The sequence below is a fragment of the Macaca fascicularis genome, chromosome 2, assembly GCF_037993035.2.
Source record: "Macaca fascicularis isolate 582-1 chromosome 2, T2T-MFA8v1.1".
NCBI lineage: Eukaryota > Metazoa > Chordata > Mammalia > Primates > Cercopithecidae > Macaca > Macaca fascicularis.
In genome coordinates this window covers 197,236,347-197,256,754 of record NC_088376.1, presented here as the reverse complement: position 1 = coordinate 197,256,754, position 20,408 = coordinate 197,236,347, and the positions used below count along the sequence as shown (strand labels likewise).

General features: G+C 35.1%; 1 protein-coding gene and 1 pseudogene across 5 annotated transcripts in view; both read right to left on the bottom strand.

The window, feature by feature from the left end:
• Nucleotides 1-20,408, bottom strand: part of GBE1 (1,4-alpha-glucan branching enzyme 1) — a 276,669-nt gene that overhangs the window by 122,347 nt on the left and 133,914 nt on the right. The gene's annotated exons all lie outside the window — the stretch shown is intronic.
• On the bottom strand, nt 11,551-12,450 carry LOC141409745 (protein SET pseudogene; annotated as a pseudogene).

The window sequence follows — 20,408 nt, the reverse complement described above, 5'->3', positions numbered from 1 at the left end:
CTCCCAAAGTGCTGGGATTATAGGCCTGAGCCATGATGCTTGGCTCTAATCAGCATCAACAATAAATTAGAATGAAGATCTTATACAAACATAAAGTATCTGGAAACTGATTTTTATTCCAGTCTGAAATAATTATTTTACAGACTACTGACTTTAAATACACTACAACTGGATTTTCCTTCACTATCACCTCCGAATGATATTTTAGGAAAATATTCAAGGAAAACCATATTATAATGCATATAAAGATGCAGACATTTAGGATAATACTATGTAAGTTATTTTAAAGATGCAACAATGTACTTTGAGACCAAAAAATAGATAAGCATTTTAGAGCGGAGATGAACTGGGAAAAACTAGCTGTACAGCAATTGAGGTAGGGCAAGGTGAAAATACAGAGGCACTCAGTTCTTCAAAAAATGAATGGTGTGTGTGCACATGCATGCATGTGTGTGTGTTCTAGGAGTAGGATATCAAGGAAAATATATAGGGTCTGCTAATGATTATATTTAAATTTCAAACATCACTCTTCAATGGTATTTTGCATTAGCTTTGCTAAATAATATATCTTTCTAATTATATTTGGATACATTCCCACAAGCAAAAGGAGCTAGCTTTCAGTGGGCTTTCTGGAGTGGAGCAGAATAGAAAGGAGAAATGTGATATTATACAGAAAGAAAAAAGGAATTCAAAGTCACCAAGTGTCTACTAGCTTCCAGACTCCACGCGTTACACAGCCTCATTTAACAAGGCTGTGATATGACATTTTATGGTTTGGGAAACTGAGATTTAGAAAAGTTAAAAAACCATGTCCAAGGTCGCTCAGGTAATAGATACAGGTACAGCTCAACCTTTTGAATCTAAAACCTTGCCTCTTAACTACAATTTTATACTCCACATTCAGCGTGACTATATTAAAAATTATCTCTTGTTTTTGGCAATTTCCCTGGCACAACATCTTTTACAACCCTGTAACTTCCACATATCCATACTTTTAATATGTGGTCATAGTAGCTGCATTAATCTTCTCTAAGCCTCAGTTTTCCACACAGTAAAATGGAAGATAATTTCTGCACCCTCCTGAATGGGGATTAAATGGAATGGGTATAATGCGATGGCAGTGTTTGATATACTGCCAATCAATGAGAGTTCCTATTAAATAATAAAGAAATTTTGAATATTTGTTTATTACATATAAATTAACATTTATGGCTGTCATATATCAACGTGTTCTATTAGTTGTGATTTTCTCATACTGAAATAAACCATAAAGATAAGCATGTTTTAGCTAATATCAAAGCTAAATAATCCCTTTTTTAAATTCAGCATTTACTTTTCCTAGAATTTTATTGTATTTACCTATTTGTACATTCAACATGCGTTTCCTTAACTACCTGCCTTGTACCAGGCACAATGCCAGGTGCTGGGGACGCAGCTATGAATAGCAAATACAGAGTGTCAATGTGTGCTGAGTTAAGGGTCTAACAGGAGAAACAGACATTTTACAACTACAAACACAAACACATGTAATTACAATGGTGATTAATAACACAAAGAATAAACAGGGCAGTGTGAGACTGTATTGAGAGAGAAACGGTTAATCTATTCTGAGGAAGTGAAGCTAAGCTTCTCAGAAAGTGATAGTGAAAGTTGAAGCCCATAGGATAAATTGGATGATATAACACTCATTCAAAGTTATTGGAAATCACCTTACATTAGTTCAGAAAAGCCCCCGATCCACTTTTGACAGGTACAGCAGGAATATATTTTTATTACATACTATCAGTTCACTACTGTAGTCCTTAACATAGGACTTCCTTTAAAGATAGATTCAACATGGTCAACAAAATCAGATTTTGTGGAAAGGTATCTATTAAATTAACTATCTGCCTTAGTTTAAGCTCCTATATCAAATTGCCAAGACAGAGTGAGTTATAAACAACAGAAATTTATTCCTCATAGTACTGGAGGATGGAAGTCCAAAATCAGGGTGCCAGCATGGTCAGATTCTGATGAGGATCATCTTACGATTTGCAAAGTGCCCACTTCTCACTGTATCTTCACACGGTAGAAAGAGAGTGAGGGAGCTCTCTGGGGTCCCTTTTCTAAGAGCATTAAACCCATTCAGAGCGTGGAGCCCTCCCAAAGACCCCACCTCCTAATATCATCGCCTTAGAGATTAGAATTCCAACATACAAATTTCACAGGGACAGAAACATTCAGAAACAAAAGGAAGAGAGGAAGAAGAAATAAGAAAAGGACATTTTTCTTTATGTGTTAATTTTGTGTGACTGACTCCCTACATAATGCTTAACTATTCTTTCTTGTTTTAATCACATTTCTCCAGAATTTTTCTATTCTAAGAAAATACTTCTGAGACAGTCTTTCCAGCAGCAAACACATCTAGGAACTTCCCACTCGATACTCCTTCCGTACCAAGTCTCATCTTTTCTTGGCTGACTCATGCCCCAATTCTTGCCCTCTTCAGCCCAGACTCTGCTCTCTCTGCCTTGAGAATGCATTCCTTCCCTCCTTACTCCCTGTGGCTCCTCTATTCCTAAACTAGCTATTCATATGGTCTCTTATTCTCATTCCTTCCTTTTTCCTCTTCTAACCTCTTCTCTCTCCCTTTCCTCTTTGTTAGCCTCTCTTCCTTCTTAATCTTGATTGCACAAGCAAATGTAAAAGCCTGTCAAGCAATTCTAGGAATTGCTTATAATTCATTAAGTACACATATTTATATATGATTTTGCAAAAATAAAGATATCAGGTACTCTGTCTTGATGAATTTCGTGAGAAAATTATGTTATACTTCACTTAATGAAAATTAACTAAGCATTTCTAATACACAATGAAATAACACTGAATTAGAAATCAAGAAAATAATGTTCTAGACAATTTTGCAAAAATCAGTATATAAACGGATAATCTCTCTGAACGTCAGTGTGATAATTTTTGAAGAGGATACTGGATTATTTGATCTCCATCTTATATATTTTTATAAATTTCAATTTATTTTATTTTGAGACAGTCTCTCTCTGTCGCCCAGGCTGGAGTGCAGTGGCACAATCTTGGCTGCAACCTCTGCCTCCCAGATTCAAGCGATTCTCTTGCCTCAGCCTCCCGAACAGCTGGGATTACAGGCACCCACCACCATGCCCAGCTAATTTTTTTGTATTTTTAGTAGAGACAGGGTTTCACCATGTTGGCCAGGCTGGTATTGAACTTCTGACCTCAAGTGATCCACCCACCTTGGCCTCCCGAAGTGCTGGGATTACAGGCGTGTGCCACTATGTCTGGCCTATAAATTTAAATTAAAACTGAAAAATTAATTCAACATTAACATTTCTGAGTTTTAGCATACAGACTAATTTGAATAATTTTACTATATTCTACTAGAATACAGACACAAAGTTTATGACATTAAATGTGCCTTAGACAATGATAGACTAATGGCCTGAAAAAAAAATGACATCCACACTCAAAAATATTACAAAACCAAATTCAACCAGCACCGCATCCCACAATCTCAATTGAAAGCCCAGCACAAGGTTCACAAAATCTTATTTCTTACTTGAATGTCATGTGAGAGAAAACAAGAGACAAACTGGTTCATGCAAGTAAGTCCTGTTTCCCCAATGTAATCATAAATTATTGTCTAAATGTTAAGAACCATATCTTTATGTTAGTTTTGAACAAACTGACCTGAACTAAATAATGTACATAGAAATCTAAGACACTCACATAATAAAACATTAACTTTTTTTTTTTTTTTTTTTTTTTGAGCAAGGATCTCACTTTCTAGCCCAGGTTGACGTGCAGTGGCACCGTCTCATCTCACTACATCCTGGACCTCCTGGGCTCAAGTTATCCTCTCACCTCAGCCCCCAAGTAGCCAGGATGACAGGAGTGCACCACGATGCCAGGCTAATTTTTGTATTTTGTGTAGAGGCAGGGTTTTGTCATGTTTCCTAGCCTGGTCTCGAACTCCTGGACTCAAGCAATCTGCCTACCTCGGTGTCCCAAACTGCTGGGATTAATTTATCTTTTAAATACAACATTAACTCTGAAGCAGTAAAAATAAACAAATTAAAAAGTAATATATAAAGTTAATAATGTTTTCATAGTCATTGGAAATGGAACCGGAAATTAAGAACAACAAAACTCTTCGTTAAAATAAAGGCACATAAGCAAAGATTATGATACTTTTTGGAAACCTACAAAGGTCGTATTTTCATGAGGAAAACTTAAATAAGAAATTATTTAATTGAAATGTCCAAATAATACATTTTCCTCTTCTTTTCTTCCTTTCCCCCCACAGCTTACAATTTGTCTTAGACCTTTCAGAACATGTTTAACACTACAAGAAGTAAAATCATTAAACTCTTCACTGATCGCCTTTCCTCATTGTTTATTACAAGTTTTAACACACATGGGCATTCATGCAAACATATACCTCGATTTTTTTTTAAATCAAAAAAGAAATATGGCCAGCCTCTAGTGAGAGTAAGTTCATATTGGTGAATGTATGGCCTACATTGGAATAAAAATGCTTATGATTAAATATTGAAAATTTCCCCAAATGTAATATAATTCTCTGGTGACGACAACAAAAGGAAGAAACCACAAAAACATCAGTATCCTTAAGGAATCATCAGCTTCTTTTTGTTTGCTCCAGTTATAAATTTTGCATTTGCACATTGCTGCCTAGATTTTCAAAGGGTTCTGCAATGATTAATTTAACAATCTACCCATATTGCTGTAATATAACCAAAAACTTTTACATATATATAATTTATAATATCTGAATCAAGGATAAACTAGTGGCCAAAATAGAAGTTCCAACATCCAGGCATGTTATTAATGCAGAAATGGCCAAGTGTCACCAAAATATGGCTACTTAAAAAAAATACTCCTCAAGCTTGGGTGCTTTACCTCTAAAGATACACACATAACAGTGCATATTTATGACAGTCAATTTGACCTGATTATTTGACAGTAAAAAATGAATGTGTAAAAATTCTAATACTTACAAATATATATTGAATGCTTACTAAATAAATGGCAGGCCTTGTACTGAGTGCTTTGCATGAATTATTTCATGTAATTCCCACAATAACCCTCAAAGGTGCACATAATAATAGAGATTGGCACACTTTTTTGTACAGAGCTAGAAAAAAACATTTTAGACTTCATGGCCATGTAAGGTCTCAGTGTTGCATGACTCAACTCAGTTGTGGTAGGGAGAAAGAGGACATAGGCAACATGTAAAGGAATGGGCGTGGCTATATTTCAATAAAATGTTATTTACAAAAACAGGCAGCAGTCACACTCGGCCCACAAGCAATATCCTTTGCAGACCCCTGCAATTAAAATTCTCATTTTACCACTGTTAGTATGTAACATTCACATGCCCACACAGCTGGCCAGTGAACTCCGGTCTCTTATTGCAGAATCAAAGCTGCTAACTACTACATTTATCTGCTTCTTGCCAGCAATTTAAACAGCTATTCTATGGTAAAATAAAGACAAATATATTCCGGAGTAAAAGGTAAACTGATATGTTTATAAAAGACAAAACAAAATATTAGAACAAACCTTGCATTTACAATGCTAGTGATGCAAAATCTAGGAAATAAAAGTCTATGCTCCCCAAAACATCAAGATATCTGGTGAAATTTAGAGAATGCAGTCTATGCTTTAAAAATGAGCTTTCTTTAAAAGGTTATATACTTTTTAAAGCTCCATGGAATGTTTTAGGGTTCTTCTTCATATATAATGACATAGGATGAATGGCTAAAACCATGCACCAGGTGCTATACATTGCCATCAATGTCCATGCCCATTTGCAAACGTACAGTGTATGGCCAGACTGAGAATAATGGTTTTGCAAATGTACAGTGTTATGGCCAGACTAAGAATAATGATTTATGTTCAGGTCAAAATCCTGCCCAGGCAGGAAGACCCTGCGCTATTTAACAAAGTCCGATTTCACTTGGAATAAAATCCAGTACACAGTCCTGGTTACAGGTCCAGTATAATCTGATCCAGTCTAATATTTCAACCACTGCCCACTAAAGACCAGCTATAGTGTCCTTTTTTCTGTTCTTGAAGCACAGACAAGCTCATTTCAGCCACAGGTACTTCTTACCAGCTATTCTCTCTGCCTAGAATTCTATTTCCTTGAGTCAGACACCAGTCCAAATGTCAATCAGAGTTCATGCAAATATGATCTCTTAGAGGACTTCTCTGGACACCCAGTTACTCTGCCAACCATATCACTCTCAGTTATGTTTTGTTTGGCATTTATGTGATCTTTTTCTGGTTTATTATTATTTACTTTAAGTTATGTGCTATTATGTAGCATTTGTTAAACTGATTATCAATCTTCCTCAATATAATAAATCTATGCTGAAGAAGTATGGATGTCACGTTTATTTAGTTGCTGCTGGATTCCCAGAGCCTAGCAGCTGGCCTGGTGCTTAGAAACCACACAGTAAATATTTGTAAAATGAAGAAATGAATGACACATATCATTGTTCTGCAGGCTACACCATATTGCCATTTATGGTTTTATTCACTTTATTATGGTGAATCATGCACAGAAAAGAAAAAGTTGTTTAGAATCTCACAGAAATTGATTTAAAATTCACAGTGCCTTATTTTATTCAAAAAAGTACAAATATTATTTTTCTTTTTAGAACTGATAGTTGCTGCTGTCTAAAAATGGGGGGAAAACTATTGTTTATCTCTTCATAAAGTTTACTTAAAAAATAAATATGGCAGGCCAGGAGTGGTGGCTCACGCCTGTAATCCCAGAACTTTGGGAGGCCAAGGCGGGCGGATCATGAGGTGGGGAGATCGGGACCCCACCTCTACTAAAAATACAAAATTAGCCAGGCGTGGTGGTGCACACCTGTAATCCCAGCTACTCGGAAGGCTGAGGTAGGAGAATCACTTGAACCCAGGAGTCGGAGGTTGCAGTGAGCCAAGATTGAGCCACTACACACCAGCCTGGCGACAAAGCAAGACTCCGTTTCAAAAACAAATAAAAACAAAAACAAAAAATAAATAAATATGGCAAATAATTCTGCTGATTATTCATTTTGTCTTGTATTATTTTAATTATTTAAAATTTATGTATTTTTATCTTTAATTTATTTTGCATAATGTTACCCTATTCATCATGTAATTTTGTCAAAATGTTTCCCAGTTTAAAAATCATTTTATTTGACCTTAGTCAAGTCTAAAATGTCATCTATTATGCAATTGGGAACTATTTAATTCTTTTTTCTTAACTCTTTTCTAACTGAATTTCCTAACACTTAAGCTTTATTTTAATCCAACTTCTATGTTAGAATTTTTATCATTTATTACTTTTTTTGTATTTGTTATTATTTTTAAAATTTTATTGTAGGACAGCATAAAAAGTATAGATAAATGAAGATCATAGATAAGAAGAGCCAGGCTTACACAAGAAATGTTATGCTCCTGTTCATCTATGATTAATTTGCCTATTAGCCCCACAAGTCCTTAGAACTAAACCCTCTTATACCAAAATTCATGTTGTTGAAAGTCACCAAATTGGATAGTCACTGAAACTGATGTTCTCTTTCAGCATGTCAGCCTGTCACTATCCATATAACCATCAAGGGTTTTCTGGGTCAGTGTTCAACTTTCCTATGCTAAACCACTGATTTCCAATATGAAGGAATTTGTAACCTCAACCCTACCACCTCCTCCTCTGTAATCTCTGCTTATGAGCTATGCCATATGTCAGTACCTTTGCACAAGGCAAGAAAGGGGAAACACCACCTAGTTAAATCCACTGTGCTTCTTCCATTGAAAACCCTTCTTGAGAAGTATTTTATTTAAGAAATATAAATTCTGAATGTTATTATTTGATTAAATCAGGCATTTAGGAAAGCCGCTTATTTGTGCAACGCTATCTTTCTCCTTTTCAGAAAAGCCCTCCTAAATTACATTTTCAAAACCTCTTTCAACCTTCACTAAAGGTCACGGAATACGTTTGTGATATTTGCTATTTCACCGACATGTAGAACTGTCACTGTGAACACTTCCCAGAACATTATTCAATGACCCCCAAACAATGCATTACATGAGATAACAACTGTCAGTTATGATATATCTGTTAACTCCTTAAGATGATTTCCTCTCCCCTTTGGCTGCTGGCAGTCTGCATGCTGGGATAAAGAAGAGAAAACTATCTTTTATTGGGAATCCATAATGTGTCCAGTGCTTTATCCATATAATCATATTTAATTTTCTTATTACACTTTTGGTAGGGTAGAGAGGAGGCAAAATCTTTACCTTTACCTGTTTAGGGTATCCAGCTGGGTCTGAGAGTTAGATTGACATAAGACAGATTAACAGGAGAAAAGCATACAAATTTATGTAATATAAGAGCCTTCATAAGGAAATGTTGACTCAAAGAAGTAGCAAAACCTGAATGCTTATATGCTGGAGAATCACAAGTATGGAAAAGTAACTAAAACAAATGAGACACTAAAGGAAGAGTAGAGTTATTTTTAACAAGGTCTGTTTGTACAGAATTCTCTAGTCCCATCTCTGGTGATAGGACATTTCTTTCCTCCTGGTATAAGGAGGACAGCCCTTACATAGGTGTTACATCTGCTTTCAGGAAGAAAAAGGGGGGATGACAGTGTCCTTCTTGTGCCTGTTTTTCAAGTGCCTTTTACTGAAAACTCAAAACCAGCAATATGCCAACGTGGCCAATTTTGGGGTGACACATCCTGAACCCCATCAAGGGGTTATTATCCTCTAATTACTAATGAAGAAACTGAAACAGACATTAAGTGATTTTCCAAAATCACTTGGGCAAACAAGTGAAAGACTGGAACACTGGTCTACATCTGTCTGTCTGTCCACCCTCAAAAACACTGCTCAAAGTCAAAAAAACAAAAAAACTTTAAAGTCGGATTTTACTCTCAGACATGGAAAATATACCAATGATTACAGTTAACATATGTCTAGACTTCTAAAATCTTATTTTCTAATGTTTGCTCTCCAGGACTTTTTTTTTTTTTTTTTTTTTTTTGCTTTTTTGCTTTCTTTTGTTATTTTGCTTGTTATTGATATATTGGTGAAGTTAATAAAGCTTTGGATGTTGTCACAAGCAGCTCATGGACTTTACGGCAATCCTCTTAAACTTGCCTTTTCTAGAGCCCACTTATTCACAAATGTTCTCTTTTCATTTATACCTTCATAAAGTGTTTCACTGTTGATACTGTTGGTTGCTAATGGTCCAACCTACTTTGGAAAGAATGGCAGTATTAGAACATTTTAGTGCAGATGTTAGAGATTGTAAACATACAAATTGTTCACAACAGTCTCGTATAGCTCAAATTTGGCACTCAGACTTGTTACTAACATAAAAATGTGATTGAAATTTATTGACAGCCAGTTTACAAGAGGGATAAATGAGGAAGAAAGAGTAAAAGGGTACTCAAATAAATATATAAATGTGAGCAAATAATGCAATAGGCACAGAAATATGTGAAAATGTCAAGAAAATAATGGATTACACAAAAATTAGTATTGCTCTAAAGTATAAAGTCTTCTCAAAATAATCTTACTTTTCCAACTATTATGATGTCACATGTCTGTCCATTGGTTCAAATTTTGAGATTTTCCCTAGAGCAATAGCAATACTAAGTCATCATCATCCAAGGATACTACCCCTTGACCTTTGATATAACATGTTAGTCAGTGAATTATTTCAAGAATCCTTTGTTTTACAGACACCTGTTAGTCTTTGGCAATAGTTTTACAATAAACCGAAAAGTATCTCTTTTAAAGTTGAAAGAGTACTAAGTAGTTGAAGACAAATATGTTCTTGTGAATAAAATTTTGTCCATGTTCATAAACAAAAGGTCTACATTGGTTTCTCATAATCCATAAACACTACATAATTCGAAAAGACCTCTTTGAAAGTTGATGATCTTATTACAACAGGAAAAAGAATAACATTTTTGAGAAATTGGGAGTGGCATATATATTTCTAATGTGACTTTTGAGAGACAAGGTTTGAATATGGCCCAGGAACTTCAGAGGTACAGTCATCACAATGGCTGGCAGAAACAAAATATCATAGCTGTCTGAAGCTCCAAGGCTTGGGGTAACACCTGTGCCTGCAGGTGGCTCTATCTGAAAAGAACTGCACCACTTTCCTCTTCAACGGTGGGCACCATGTTCCACAGTGGGTCAGAGGTGACCAGGGTGCTTTCAAGTTTAGTTTTATAATTTTGAAGAACTGGATCGTGAGCACTGACAAGTTCCCAATTTAGCCTGTTAAAAACATAAAAGTGGTTGGCTTTCCCTCCTTTCACATAAACCTTCATTCACTAACTACAGCAGGAGATTTAATCTAGTGACCTTCTTTTGAAATCCAATTTAAATTAAATGATTGATTTTAAGACTTTGCCAGACATATACTGAGGTTTCAAAAAAAAAAAATTAATCTCTATAGTACTCTCAATGGAGATTAAAACAGGTTACAAAAAAAAAAAATTGTCACTAAAGAGTGATTTTTTTTCCCTGCTACCTTGTATACAAATTATTTATAGGAGTCTAGAAGACAGAACAGCACCAAATCTAAAGACACTGAAAGTATTTTGACACAATTGCACTTTTCAAGTACAAAATAGCAAACAAGGATGTGATGGATGTATTCCTGTACTGGGCAATGGCTAAGAAATTTCTGACTAAAATATAATATGAAAAGTCAGAACTCATCTGGTATAGTACATTCAGTTCAGTATTCCACATTTAAGAGGGATATAGACAAATTCAGGTTTGTTAATAAATAAGAATTCAAAACCAAGTAATGCAATAGGAAAAACAATTGGGGGAAAATGGAAATACACACTCTGGAAATAGAAGAAGCCCCAGGGTATAATACTCAAAGGCACACTATGTGGAAAAGTTATTGGATCTGCTTTGTGAGCTTCCATGGGTTACAAATTGGCAGACAGATTCTAAACCCAATATAAAAAAGAATTTTCTAATGGAGAGACCTGTCCAAATATGAAATGAGCTATCTTACAAGATCAGTTTCATCTTCTGAAGACATTCAAGGGAAAGGTGAGTTACGGATTCTAAAGAAAAGACTAAAGATTAAACTATAATATTGAGGTCCTTTCCAAGTCTAGAGTCTGAATTTTTTAGGATGAGAATTGTCTATAATTAGACAGCTCTCAAATTGATAAAGAGGGCATGTCAAAGTAAAATACTAGTATATAATGAATAGCATTAGTTAGTAGAAGAAATAACTGTAACTAAGACATAGTTTACAAATGCTTTTTTGATGAAGAGTCAGGGAATATCCAAACATAAGCAACATGACAAGTTTTTGAATTGTGAAAAACAGGAAATATTGAAGAAACACAAGAAAAACCTCAAGAGAGATCATATTGGGAAAAAAAAGTATTTTTAACATCATGCCTAGTAAAAGTAAATACTATTACTAATCTCACTAATATGCATTAATCAGTACTAATTTAGCAGTGGTGGGAAGAAACAAACACTAGTTTAAGAATGCAAAATTTCTAATTATAGGAATATTAGAATGTATAAGACATTTACTTTATCAAGATTACGTATCTACTAAGATCATGCCACTCTTATAGTATTAAATCCATGCTTGTTTAAAAAGAAAAGAAAAAAAAAACCTTAAAGAAGCACTCTGGTTCCTCATATTGCCTCTTTCTGCTGGCTTTATTCTGTGTTTGACTTGAACGTTTCATCACATCCTTTCCAGATTTCCATTTGATTTCGGTGGACTTTGAAGATACATCACCACTCTCATTGGGATGAAATTCTTTGGGAAGAATTTCATTTTCAAAGTAAGGATTTTCATCAAAATAAAAATCTATTCTATAACCTGTTTCAGTATCTTCAAATTCTGTCACTTCAACTCTGGTCAAATAATGTAGTGCCTCTTTGTCCTCCTCCCCAAGCAGTGCGAACACTTGGTGGATGGTTGACAAATGCTGTTACTCCCAAATTTGGGATTTTGGCGATCAATTCTGACCTCTTCTGAAAAAGTGGATATTGGAGTTTGTTACATTTCTATTCTACTTTCAACATCTCCTCACTGGCTTGTTCATTAAGTCTCTTTCATTTTGTACTTCATCAATGTGTTCAATTGCTTCTTGCTGGGTTTTTTTGTCCCTTCGTCAGCAAGCCTGCAGAAGCAGATGTCTCCTTCGGTCCCACAGCAGGAGGTGGTCCAGAGAGCTTCTTTACCTGATTTACTGACCATTCTGATGCACATAGTGTGGGTGAGTTGGGATAGTTCATCAAAGATGGTATCTGGCCAAACCCATTACAGTACTACTTGGTTCCTGATATGGATGATGAAGAAGGAGAAGGAGAAAAAGATGATGATGATGATGATGATGACGATGGTGATGCAAAGGAGGAAGGATTAGAAGAAACTGATGAAGTAGGGGATGAGCATAAAGGTGAAGAAGATGAAGATGATGAAAGGGAGGAAGGAGAGAAGGATGAAGGAGAAGATGACTAATGGAACACTGATGGATTCCAACCTTCCTATTTTAAAATGTTCTCCAGTCCCTGGGAGCAAGCTGCAGTCTTATTTTTCTCTCTCAATCTCTCGTTTTTTTTTTTTTCCCTTGTCCTCAGTCACCCTGTTCTTGAGGACTCTTTTCTCTACACCATGTTTCTCAACTTATTTTGGGGAAAATACCTTGAGCGAAATACAATGGGAAGAGTCTCTACCCCTTTCTGTTCAAAATTCATTTTTATCCCTTCCTGTCTGAACAAAAACGTATGGAATCAACACCACCAAGCTCTGTGGGAAAAAAGAAAAAACCTGCTCCCTTCACACTACTGGAAGCTGGAGGGTGCTAAGCCCCTGGGTAGTAGTGCATAGAATTCTAGCTTTTGTCCTCCTTTCTCTGTATATTGCAGTCAGAGAGTACACTGTGTTTCTATGTGAATATGGACAGTTAGCATATACCAATATGTATCTGTCTACTTTCTCTTGTTTAAAAAAAGAGAAAAAAACTTGAAAAATGGGTTTCTAGAAGGTCAGCAAGGGGTGAGTTTGAGATGTCTCGGTGGGTTAAGTGGGCATTTTGACAATATGGCTTCTCCTTTGGCATGTTTAATTGTGATATCTGACAGACATCCTTGTAGTTTAAGATGACACTTTTAAAATAAATTCTCTCCTAATGATGACTTGAGCCCTGCCACTCAATGGGAGAATGAGCAGAACCTGTAGGATCTTATTTGGTATTGACATTCTCTATTGTAATTTTCTTCTTGTTTATTTTTAAATTTTCTCTTTGTTTCACTGGAAAGGAAAGATGGTGCTCAGTTTTAAACATTGAAAGTGTACAAGTTGCTTTGTTAGAATAAAACTAAATGTGTACACACACACACACACAAAACCCTTAAAACTACTGATTGCATTCACAAACTCTGGAACAAAATCTGAGTTACCGTTTTTGTTTTTTTAGAGTTAGGGTCTGGCTCTGTTGTCCAGTGGTGTAATCATGGCTCACTGCAGCCTGAAACTCCTGGGCTCAAGTGATCCTCCTGCCTCAGCCTCCCAAGTAGTTGGGACTACAGGTGCACACCACCACTCTTGGTTCACAATTACTTTTAAAGCATCGATCTCATCTAATATTATTAGATCAACAATTTTTAAAATTCTTTCTCTATAAATTTAGTGTGTGTCCCCTATAGCTCAATCTAATCTAAGGGGGAAAAAAAACCCTATCATAATTTCTGAACTGTGAAATTGAAGATTAGTTCTGAATCAAAATATTCTTAATTGGCATTGATGTTCTAAGTGATTGCATAAGCAGCAGATGTCCCTGGTTTGACTAAATTAAAATACAAGTTGCTTTTTAAGAATCTATTTGAGGCCAGACATGGTGGCTCATGCCTGCAATCCCAACACTGTGGGAGGCTGAGGCGGGGCCTGGGGTGGGGAGTATTGCTTGAGCCCAGGAATTCGAGACTTCTTTTCTACAAAAAAATGAGGAAAATCGGCGCCATGGCTCACGCCCATAATCCCAGCACTTTGGGAGGCCGAGGCGGGCAGATCACAAGGTCAAGAGATCCAGACCAGCCTGGCCAACATGGTGAAAACCCTTCTCTACTAAAGACACAAAAAATTAGCCAGGCATGGTGGCGCATGCCTGTAATCCCAGCTACTTGGGGGGCTGAGGCAGGAGAATCGCTTGAACCAAGGAGGTGGAGGTTGCAGTGAGCCAAGATCGCACCATTGCACTCCGGCCTGGAAGACAGGGTAACGTTCCATCTCAATAAATTAATAAATAAGGAAAATTAGCTAGGTGTGATGGCATGTGCCTGTGTTCCTGCTACTTGGGAGTCTGAGGTGGGAGAACCATTTGAGCCCAGGGCCCAGGAGCTCAAGGCTACAGTGAGCTGTACTCCAGTACAGGTTACAGAATGAGATTTTTTTCTCAAAAAAAAAAAAAAAAAAAGTTTTTGTTTTGTTTTAAAAATACTCTATTTGAAAACGTATTAGCTATGTCAATAGGTTTTTGAAAACGAAGACTACTGCCAAATGCTGTCAAGAGGGAATACTTAAATCATTATTAACCTTGGGTATATTTTCTTCCAGCTGCTTTAGAATTTGTATGCCAAACCTAAATTCTTAACCTTTTGATCTTGAGAAAGCTGTAGATGTATATGCAGTTATGAGAAATGATACAGAGGGGTACTGTGTTCACTTTACCCATTTTCCCTAAATAACATCTGGAAAACTATGGTACAATACCACAGCCAGGATATTGGCACCAATACAGCCAAGATACAGAACAATTGTATCACTAGAAGGAATCCTCTTCTTGTCTTTAAGCACTCCTGTTTTCTCACCACTACCCTTAACCCTGGAAAACACTATTTTTTTCTCTATTTCTTTGTCACTACAAAAATGATATACAAATGGGATTAAACAAAATGGAATATGTCCCTTTGGGGACGAGCTTTTGCTAGTCCACATAATCCTCTGGAGATTCATTCAAGCTGTGTGTCTACTCATTTTTATTGCTGAGTAGCACTCCATGATATGGATGTACTACACTCTGTTTAATACACTGAAGAACAAGTGGGTTGTTTTCAGGTACTGGCTATGATGAATAAAGTTGCAATGAACATTTAAGTGTATGTTTTTGTGTGAAAAAAGTTTTAATTTATTTGGAATACATACTCAGCAGTGCAACTGCTTGCTGGCATGTACGACAGTTGCATATGTAGTTTTACAAGAAACTACTACACTGTTTTGCAGAGTGAGTATAGTATTTTACACGCACGCCAAGAATGATCCAGTCTTCTTGAATCCTCCCCCGGCATTTGGTGTAGTTACTATTTTAAGTTTAGCAGTCTGATAGATACGTAGTGATATCTCATTGTAGTCGTAATATCCATTTCCCTAATGATGTCGAATATATTTCCATCTGCTTATTGGCCATCTATCTATATATTCCGTTTACTCACCATTTTATGATTATTTTAACTGTGGCGTTTTGACACATTTATATATTGTGGATTTGAGACCTCTTTGGGTATGCGCTTTGCAAACATTTTCTCTGAGTTTGTGCTTCTTGTCATTTCATCACCTTAACAATAACTTTAATCACAATCTTGAAGTAGTCCAATTTATCAATTTTTCCTTGTATTGACAGTATTCTTATGTCAAGTCTAAGAACTCTTTGACTAATCCTACGGCTGAAGATTTTCTCCAGTTTTGTTTTTCTAAAATTTTTCCAATTTCACATTTTACGTGTTAATCCATAATCTATTTTAGTACACTTTTGCATAAGGTAGAAAATTTAGGTTGAAGCTTATTTCTATGGATGTCCAACAGGTCTGGTATCATTTGTTGAAAAGTCTATCATTCCTCCACTGAAATGCTTTCGTACTTTTGTTAAAAATTAGTCATGGACATTTGTGTATGTCTATTTCTGGGTTGTCTATTCTGTTCCATCAATTTGTCTGTCCTTTCACTGATACCATACAGTCTTGATTACTGTAACTATATGAGACTAAAAATTGGGGAGACTGATTCCTCCCACTTTATTCCACTTACACGAGATTGTTTTAAGTGGTCTAATGTCTGTCTTACCATACAATTTTGAAATAATCTCTATGGCTACATCTATAAAAATGTCTTTCAAGATTTTGATAGGAATTGTCTTAAACAGCTTTTGATTTGGAGAAAAATGACATCTTTATTACTTTGAGTTGTCCAATCTATGAACACAATATGCATCTCCATTTACTTAAAATTTTCTCCTTTCATCAGTGTTTTATAGTTTTCATTATACATTCCCGTACATATTTTATTGGATTTACATCTTACTACTTCTTTTAAGACAGAAAAAACATGAAGAGAGGGATGCAGGAAGGGAAAGAGAGAAGGAGGGAGAGAACAAGTGTTTATAAATAGTATATTTTTTAATTTTAATAACCACTTGTTAATTACTAGTATATAGAAATACAATTCAATTGCTTTTTAAATAGTTTTCTGGTGTACTGCAACCTTGCTCATCTCATTTATTAAATTCTAGAGGGGTTTTGTTTAGATTCCTTGGTCTTTTCTATATTCTCTATATACAATCATGTCAACTAAAAAGAGAAAGTTTTATTTATCCATTTTGATCTCTGTCTTATTTCCTTTTCTTTTTATTTATTTTTGGCTTTATTTCATTAGCCAGAATTCCCAGCACTGTGTTAAATAAGAATGGTGATAGTGCACATCTTTGTCTTGTTCCCAAAGTTAGAAAGAATTTAGACTTTAGCCACTAAGTATATTGTTACATTTCAGTTTTTAATAGATCTTCTTTATTAAGACTCGATAGTTCCTTGCTGTTCCTATTACCCTGAATCATTTTATTTCAAATGGGTGTTTAATTTGGCAAAATACTTTCTTTTTTTTTTTTTTTTTTTTTTTGAGACGGAGTCTTGCTCTGTGGCCCAGGCTGGGGTGAGAGGCGCCATCTTGGCTCACTGCAAGCTCCGCCCCCCGGGTTCCCGCCATTCTCCTGCCTCAGCCTCCCGAGGAGCTGGGACCACAGGCGCCGCCACCACGCCCGGCTAGTTTTTTGTATTTTTAGTAGAGACGGGGTTTCACCGTGTTAGCCAGGATGGTCTCGATCTCCTGACCTCGGGATCCGCCCGCCTCGGCCTCCCAACGTGCTGGGATTACAGGCGCGAGCCACCGAGCCCAGCCTAATTTGGCAAAATACTTTCTCTGCATCAACTATTATGATAATTTTTTTCTTCTTTAACTTATTACTATGTTGGGATTTTAAATACAAAACAAGCTTAACATTTCTAGAATAAACCTTACTTGTTTATAGTATATAATTTTTATATATTGCTGAATTGTATTTGAAATATCTTAAGAATTTTGCCTCTAATTCATGAGGAATATTGACCTGTAGTTATCTTCTTATTACTTCCTTTATCTAGTTCTAATATTAGGGCAATACTGGCTTCATGAATTGGGTAGTGTTCCTTCTTTTTCTCTTTTCTGGAAGAAACTGTATTAAATTAGTGTGAATTCTTCTTCAAATGTTTCAGAAAATTGTCCATTGAAAATACTTGTACATGTAGGTTTTCCTATGCTACATGCTTTTAAATTACAAATTAAATTTTATTAATAGTTACAGGGTAATTATAATATTTCAGATTCGGTGAGTTGTGGTAGTGTTTTTTAAGAAATAGATCCATTTCATCTAAATTACCAAATGTACGTATGTAGAGTTATTCCTAGTATTCTTTTCCTATTATTTTGATGTCTGCACAGTGACATAAGTTAACAATTAAAGAGAAGGAAACTTTATTGTATTTAGCCATATTTTTACTCTTTTCATTTTTCCTTTTCTATTTCATGGAATTTCAATTAACCATTCTAGGATAAGTGTGCTGGAAATAATTTATTTTAGTTTTCGTTCATCTTAGAATGTCTTAATTTGCCCATCATTCTAGAATATCTTTACTGTTTTCTAATTAATAAACTTATAAGAAATATCTTAATGCACAAAGTATTTTTAACTTATAGTAGGCCTACAGCCTTAGAATAAATTACCTTATATTTAATAATTCAATGATCACGCTCTAGGACTTATTAACATAAGTACTCTCAAACTGTTTTCTAAAAAGCTTGCAGATAATTAGACACCATGAAAAAAAACTAAAGATGTGATCCCTAGTTGACCTCAGAAAACTCAACTCCACACTCCATGATTCTACATGATTCCATTGAAGAGGATCATTTATCATGTTAATTTTTAGGCCGGACAAAGAGAAATCAACTTTGAATGGCAGTGAGAAGTTTCTTTCGCCTTTGACATTCTAAATCAGGACCTGTTTCCTCACATTCCAGTTCACCTTGGCATTTTTGCTTCACTTTTCTCTCACAGATCAGAAATTTCATTGAGGATGCATATCCTATCCTGAATCTCCCTTTGTATTAAGAGGTTAGAAATGAATTTAGACCACCTCTCATATTACACATGTAGAGTAAGTCCTTGAAAAAGGAGAATTACTTAGTTACTTGCATACTTACTTGAAAAATTAAGAGTAGAGCTAAAGGTATTGATGTTCCTTTACCGATATTTGCTCTTCATAAATCTACTCATCAGTCATTTTCTCAGCCTGAAAAACTGCTACACACCCAGAAAAGACACTGTACCTAATATACTTTTGGAAATCTTTGAACTTATATATATGAGATTCTTTTTTAAAAATGACTCTAAATTATATCAAAATAATGCAAACATGTAGAAAATTACTATATAATTTTGTCATCTATTGCAAGGAACATGTAATTTTCATTCATTTATTTTTTAAAAGGAATCTCTGGTAAAATCATCACTAATATTGATATATTTAGCATTTGTCTCTGCCCTATAAAAAGAAGAATAACAACGATATTTTGCAGACCCTCAGCATCATGGCTAAACTGTGCATGTAGTATCCGTTCTATAAAAAAAATTGTCCTTCATATTATCCAAGTCTTTATGAACTTGATCCAAGTTTATCTTGCAAATATATCTACACATACATATATGTTAAGATAATCTACGATTTTCTCACTTAGATGGAACGAAATGGTTTTATGGTCTTCTGCTATATCTGTCCATGTTGAAATTAGAATAAAAAGAAACATATTTCACATATATTAAGGGTACAACTATAGGTTATCATGCTAATTTTTTAAACTGACAATTAGATTATTTATTTCATTTCAGTGTATATGTCTACATTTGCATTTTAATATAAATTGTTTATTGATTCCATTAATCAAGAGAAAATAAAATGGGAGGTTGGAAATTATTTAACACAACACATCATTTCATGGGGGCTCATTAAAATAGAGGCTCAAATTATGACTATGTGGGATGGAAGAAAATTATAAAGCAAATAATTATGTATATAATTGTTTTAAAATTATCCTCTAGGTTGGAGACATTCACATTCAAAAATTCTTTAGGGACTTAATTAAAATAGAAAGAATTATCACTTTTCAAAAATATGACCAAGAGATTTAATTTTGGCTTTTCACATTTATTTTGACATTTTAAAATGCATTTTAATGTGAGGAAACAAAACACCATTTTACATTTGAAATGCAGTTTTTCTTTTTACTTTTTTGTAGATCTCTTAGAGTAAAACTTTTCATAATAAGTTAAAAAGTGTAGCATTAAAATGTCATCACCATTAAAAAATATATAAATTTATAAGCTAAAATATCTCCATGCTTTAAAAAAATTTACTTTGCAAATTAGTTAATATATTAAAAAATAAATCATAATTTTTATTTAAAAATATTGCTTTCATAAATTGCTCAGGAAAGTAAATTAAATCAATGATATAAAACATAGCAATTTAAAAGGCTGTCATATATGATAGCATGAGACGACTGAATTATTTTTGACATGGAAATAATTTTTTTTGTTTTTTGAGACAGAGTCTCACACCGTTGTCCAGGCTGGAGTGCAGTGGTGTGATCTCTGCTCACTGCACCCTCCACCTTCTGGGTTCAAGCGATTCTCCTGCCTCAACCTCCTGAGTAGTTGGGATTACAGGCACCTGCCACCATGCCGGGCCATTTTTTAAAATATTTTTAATAGAGACAGGGTTTCACTCTGTTGGCCAGACTGGTCTTGAACTCCTGACCTCGTGACCCACCCACCTCGGCCTCCCAAGACATGGAAATAATTTTTAATAACAAAAGCCAAAATTAATGGCAGACCATCTTGTTTAAATATATGAAATTTAAAGAGCACTTGTATAAATACTTTTATTTTAGAAATAATTCGAATAGTTAACAAGCATTTATTTGAGAGCAAGCATATGCT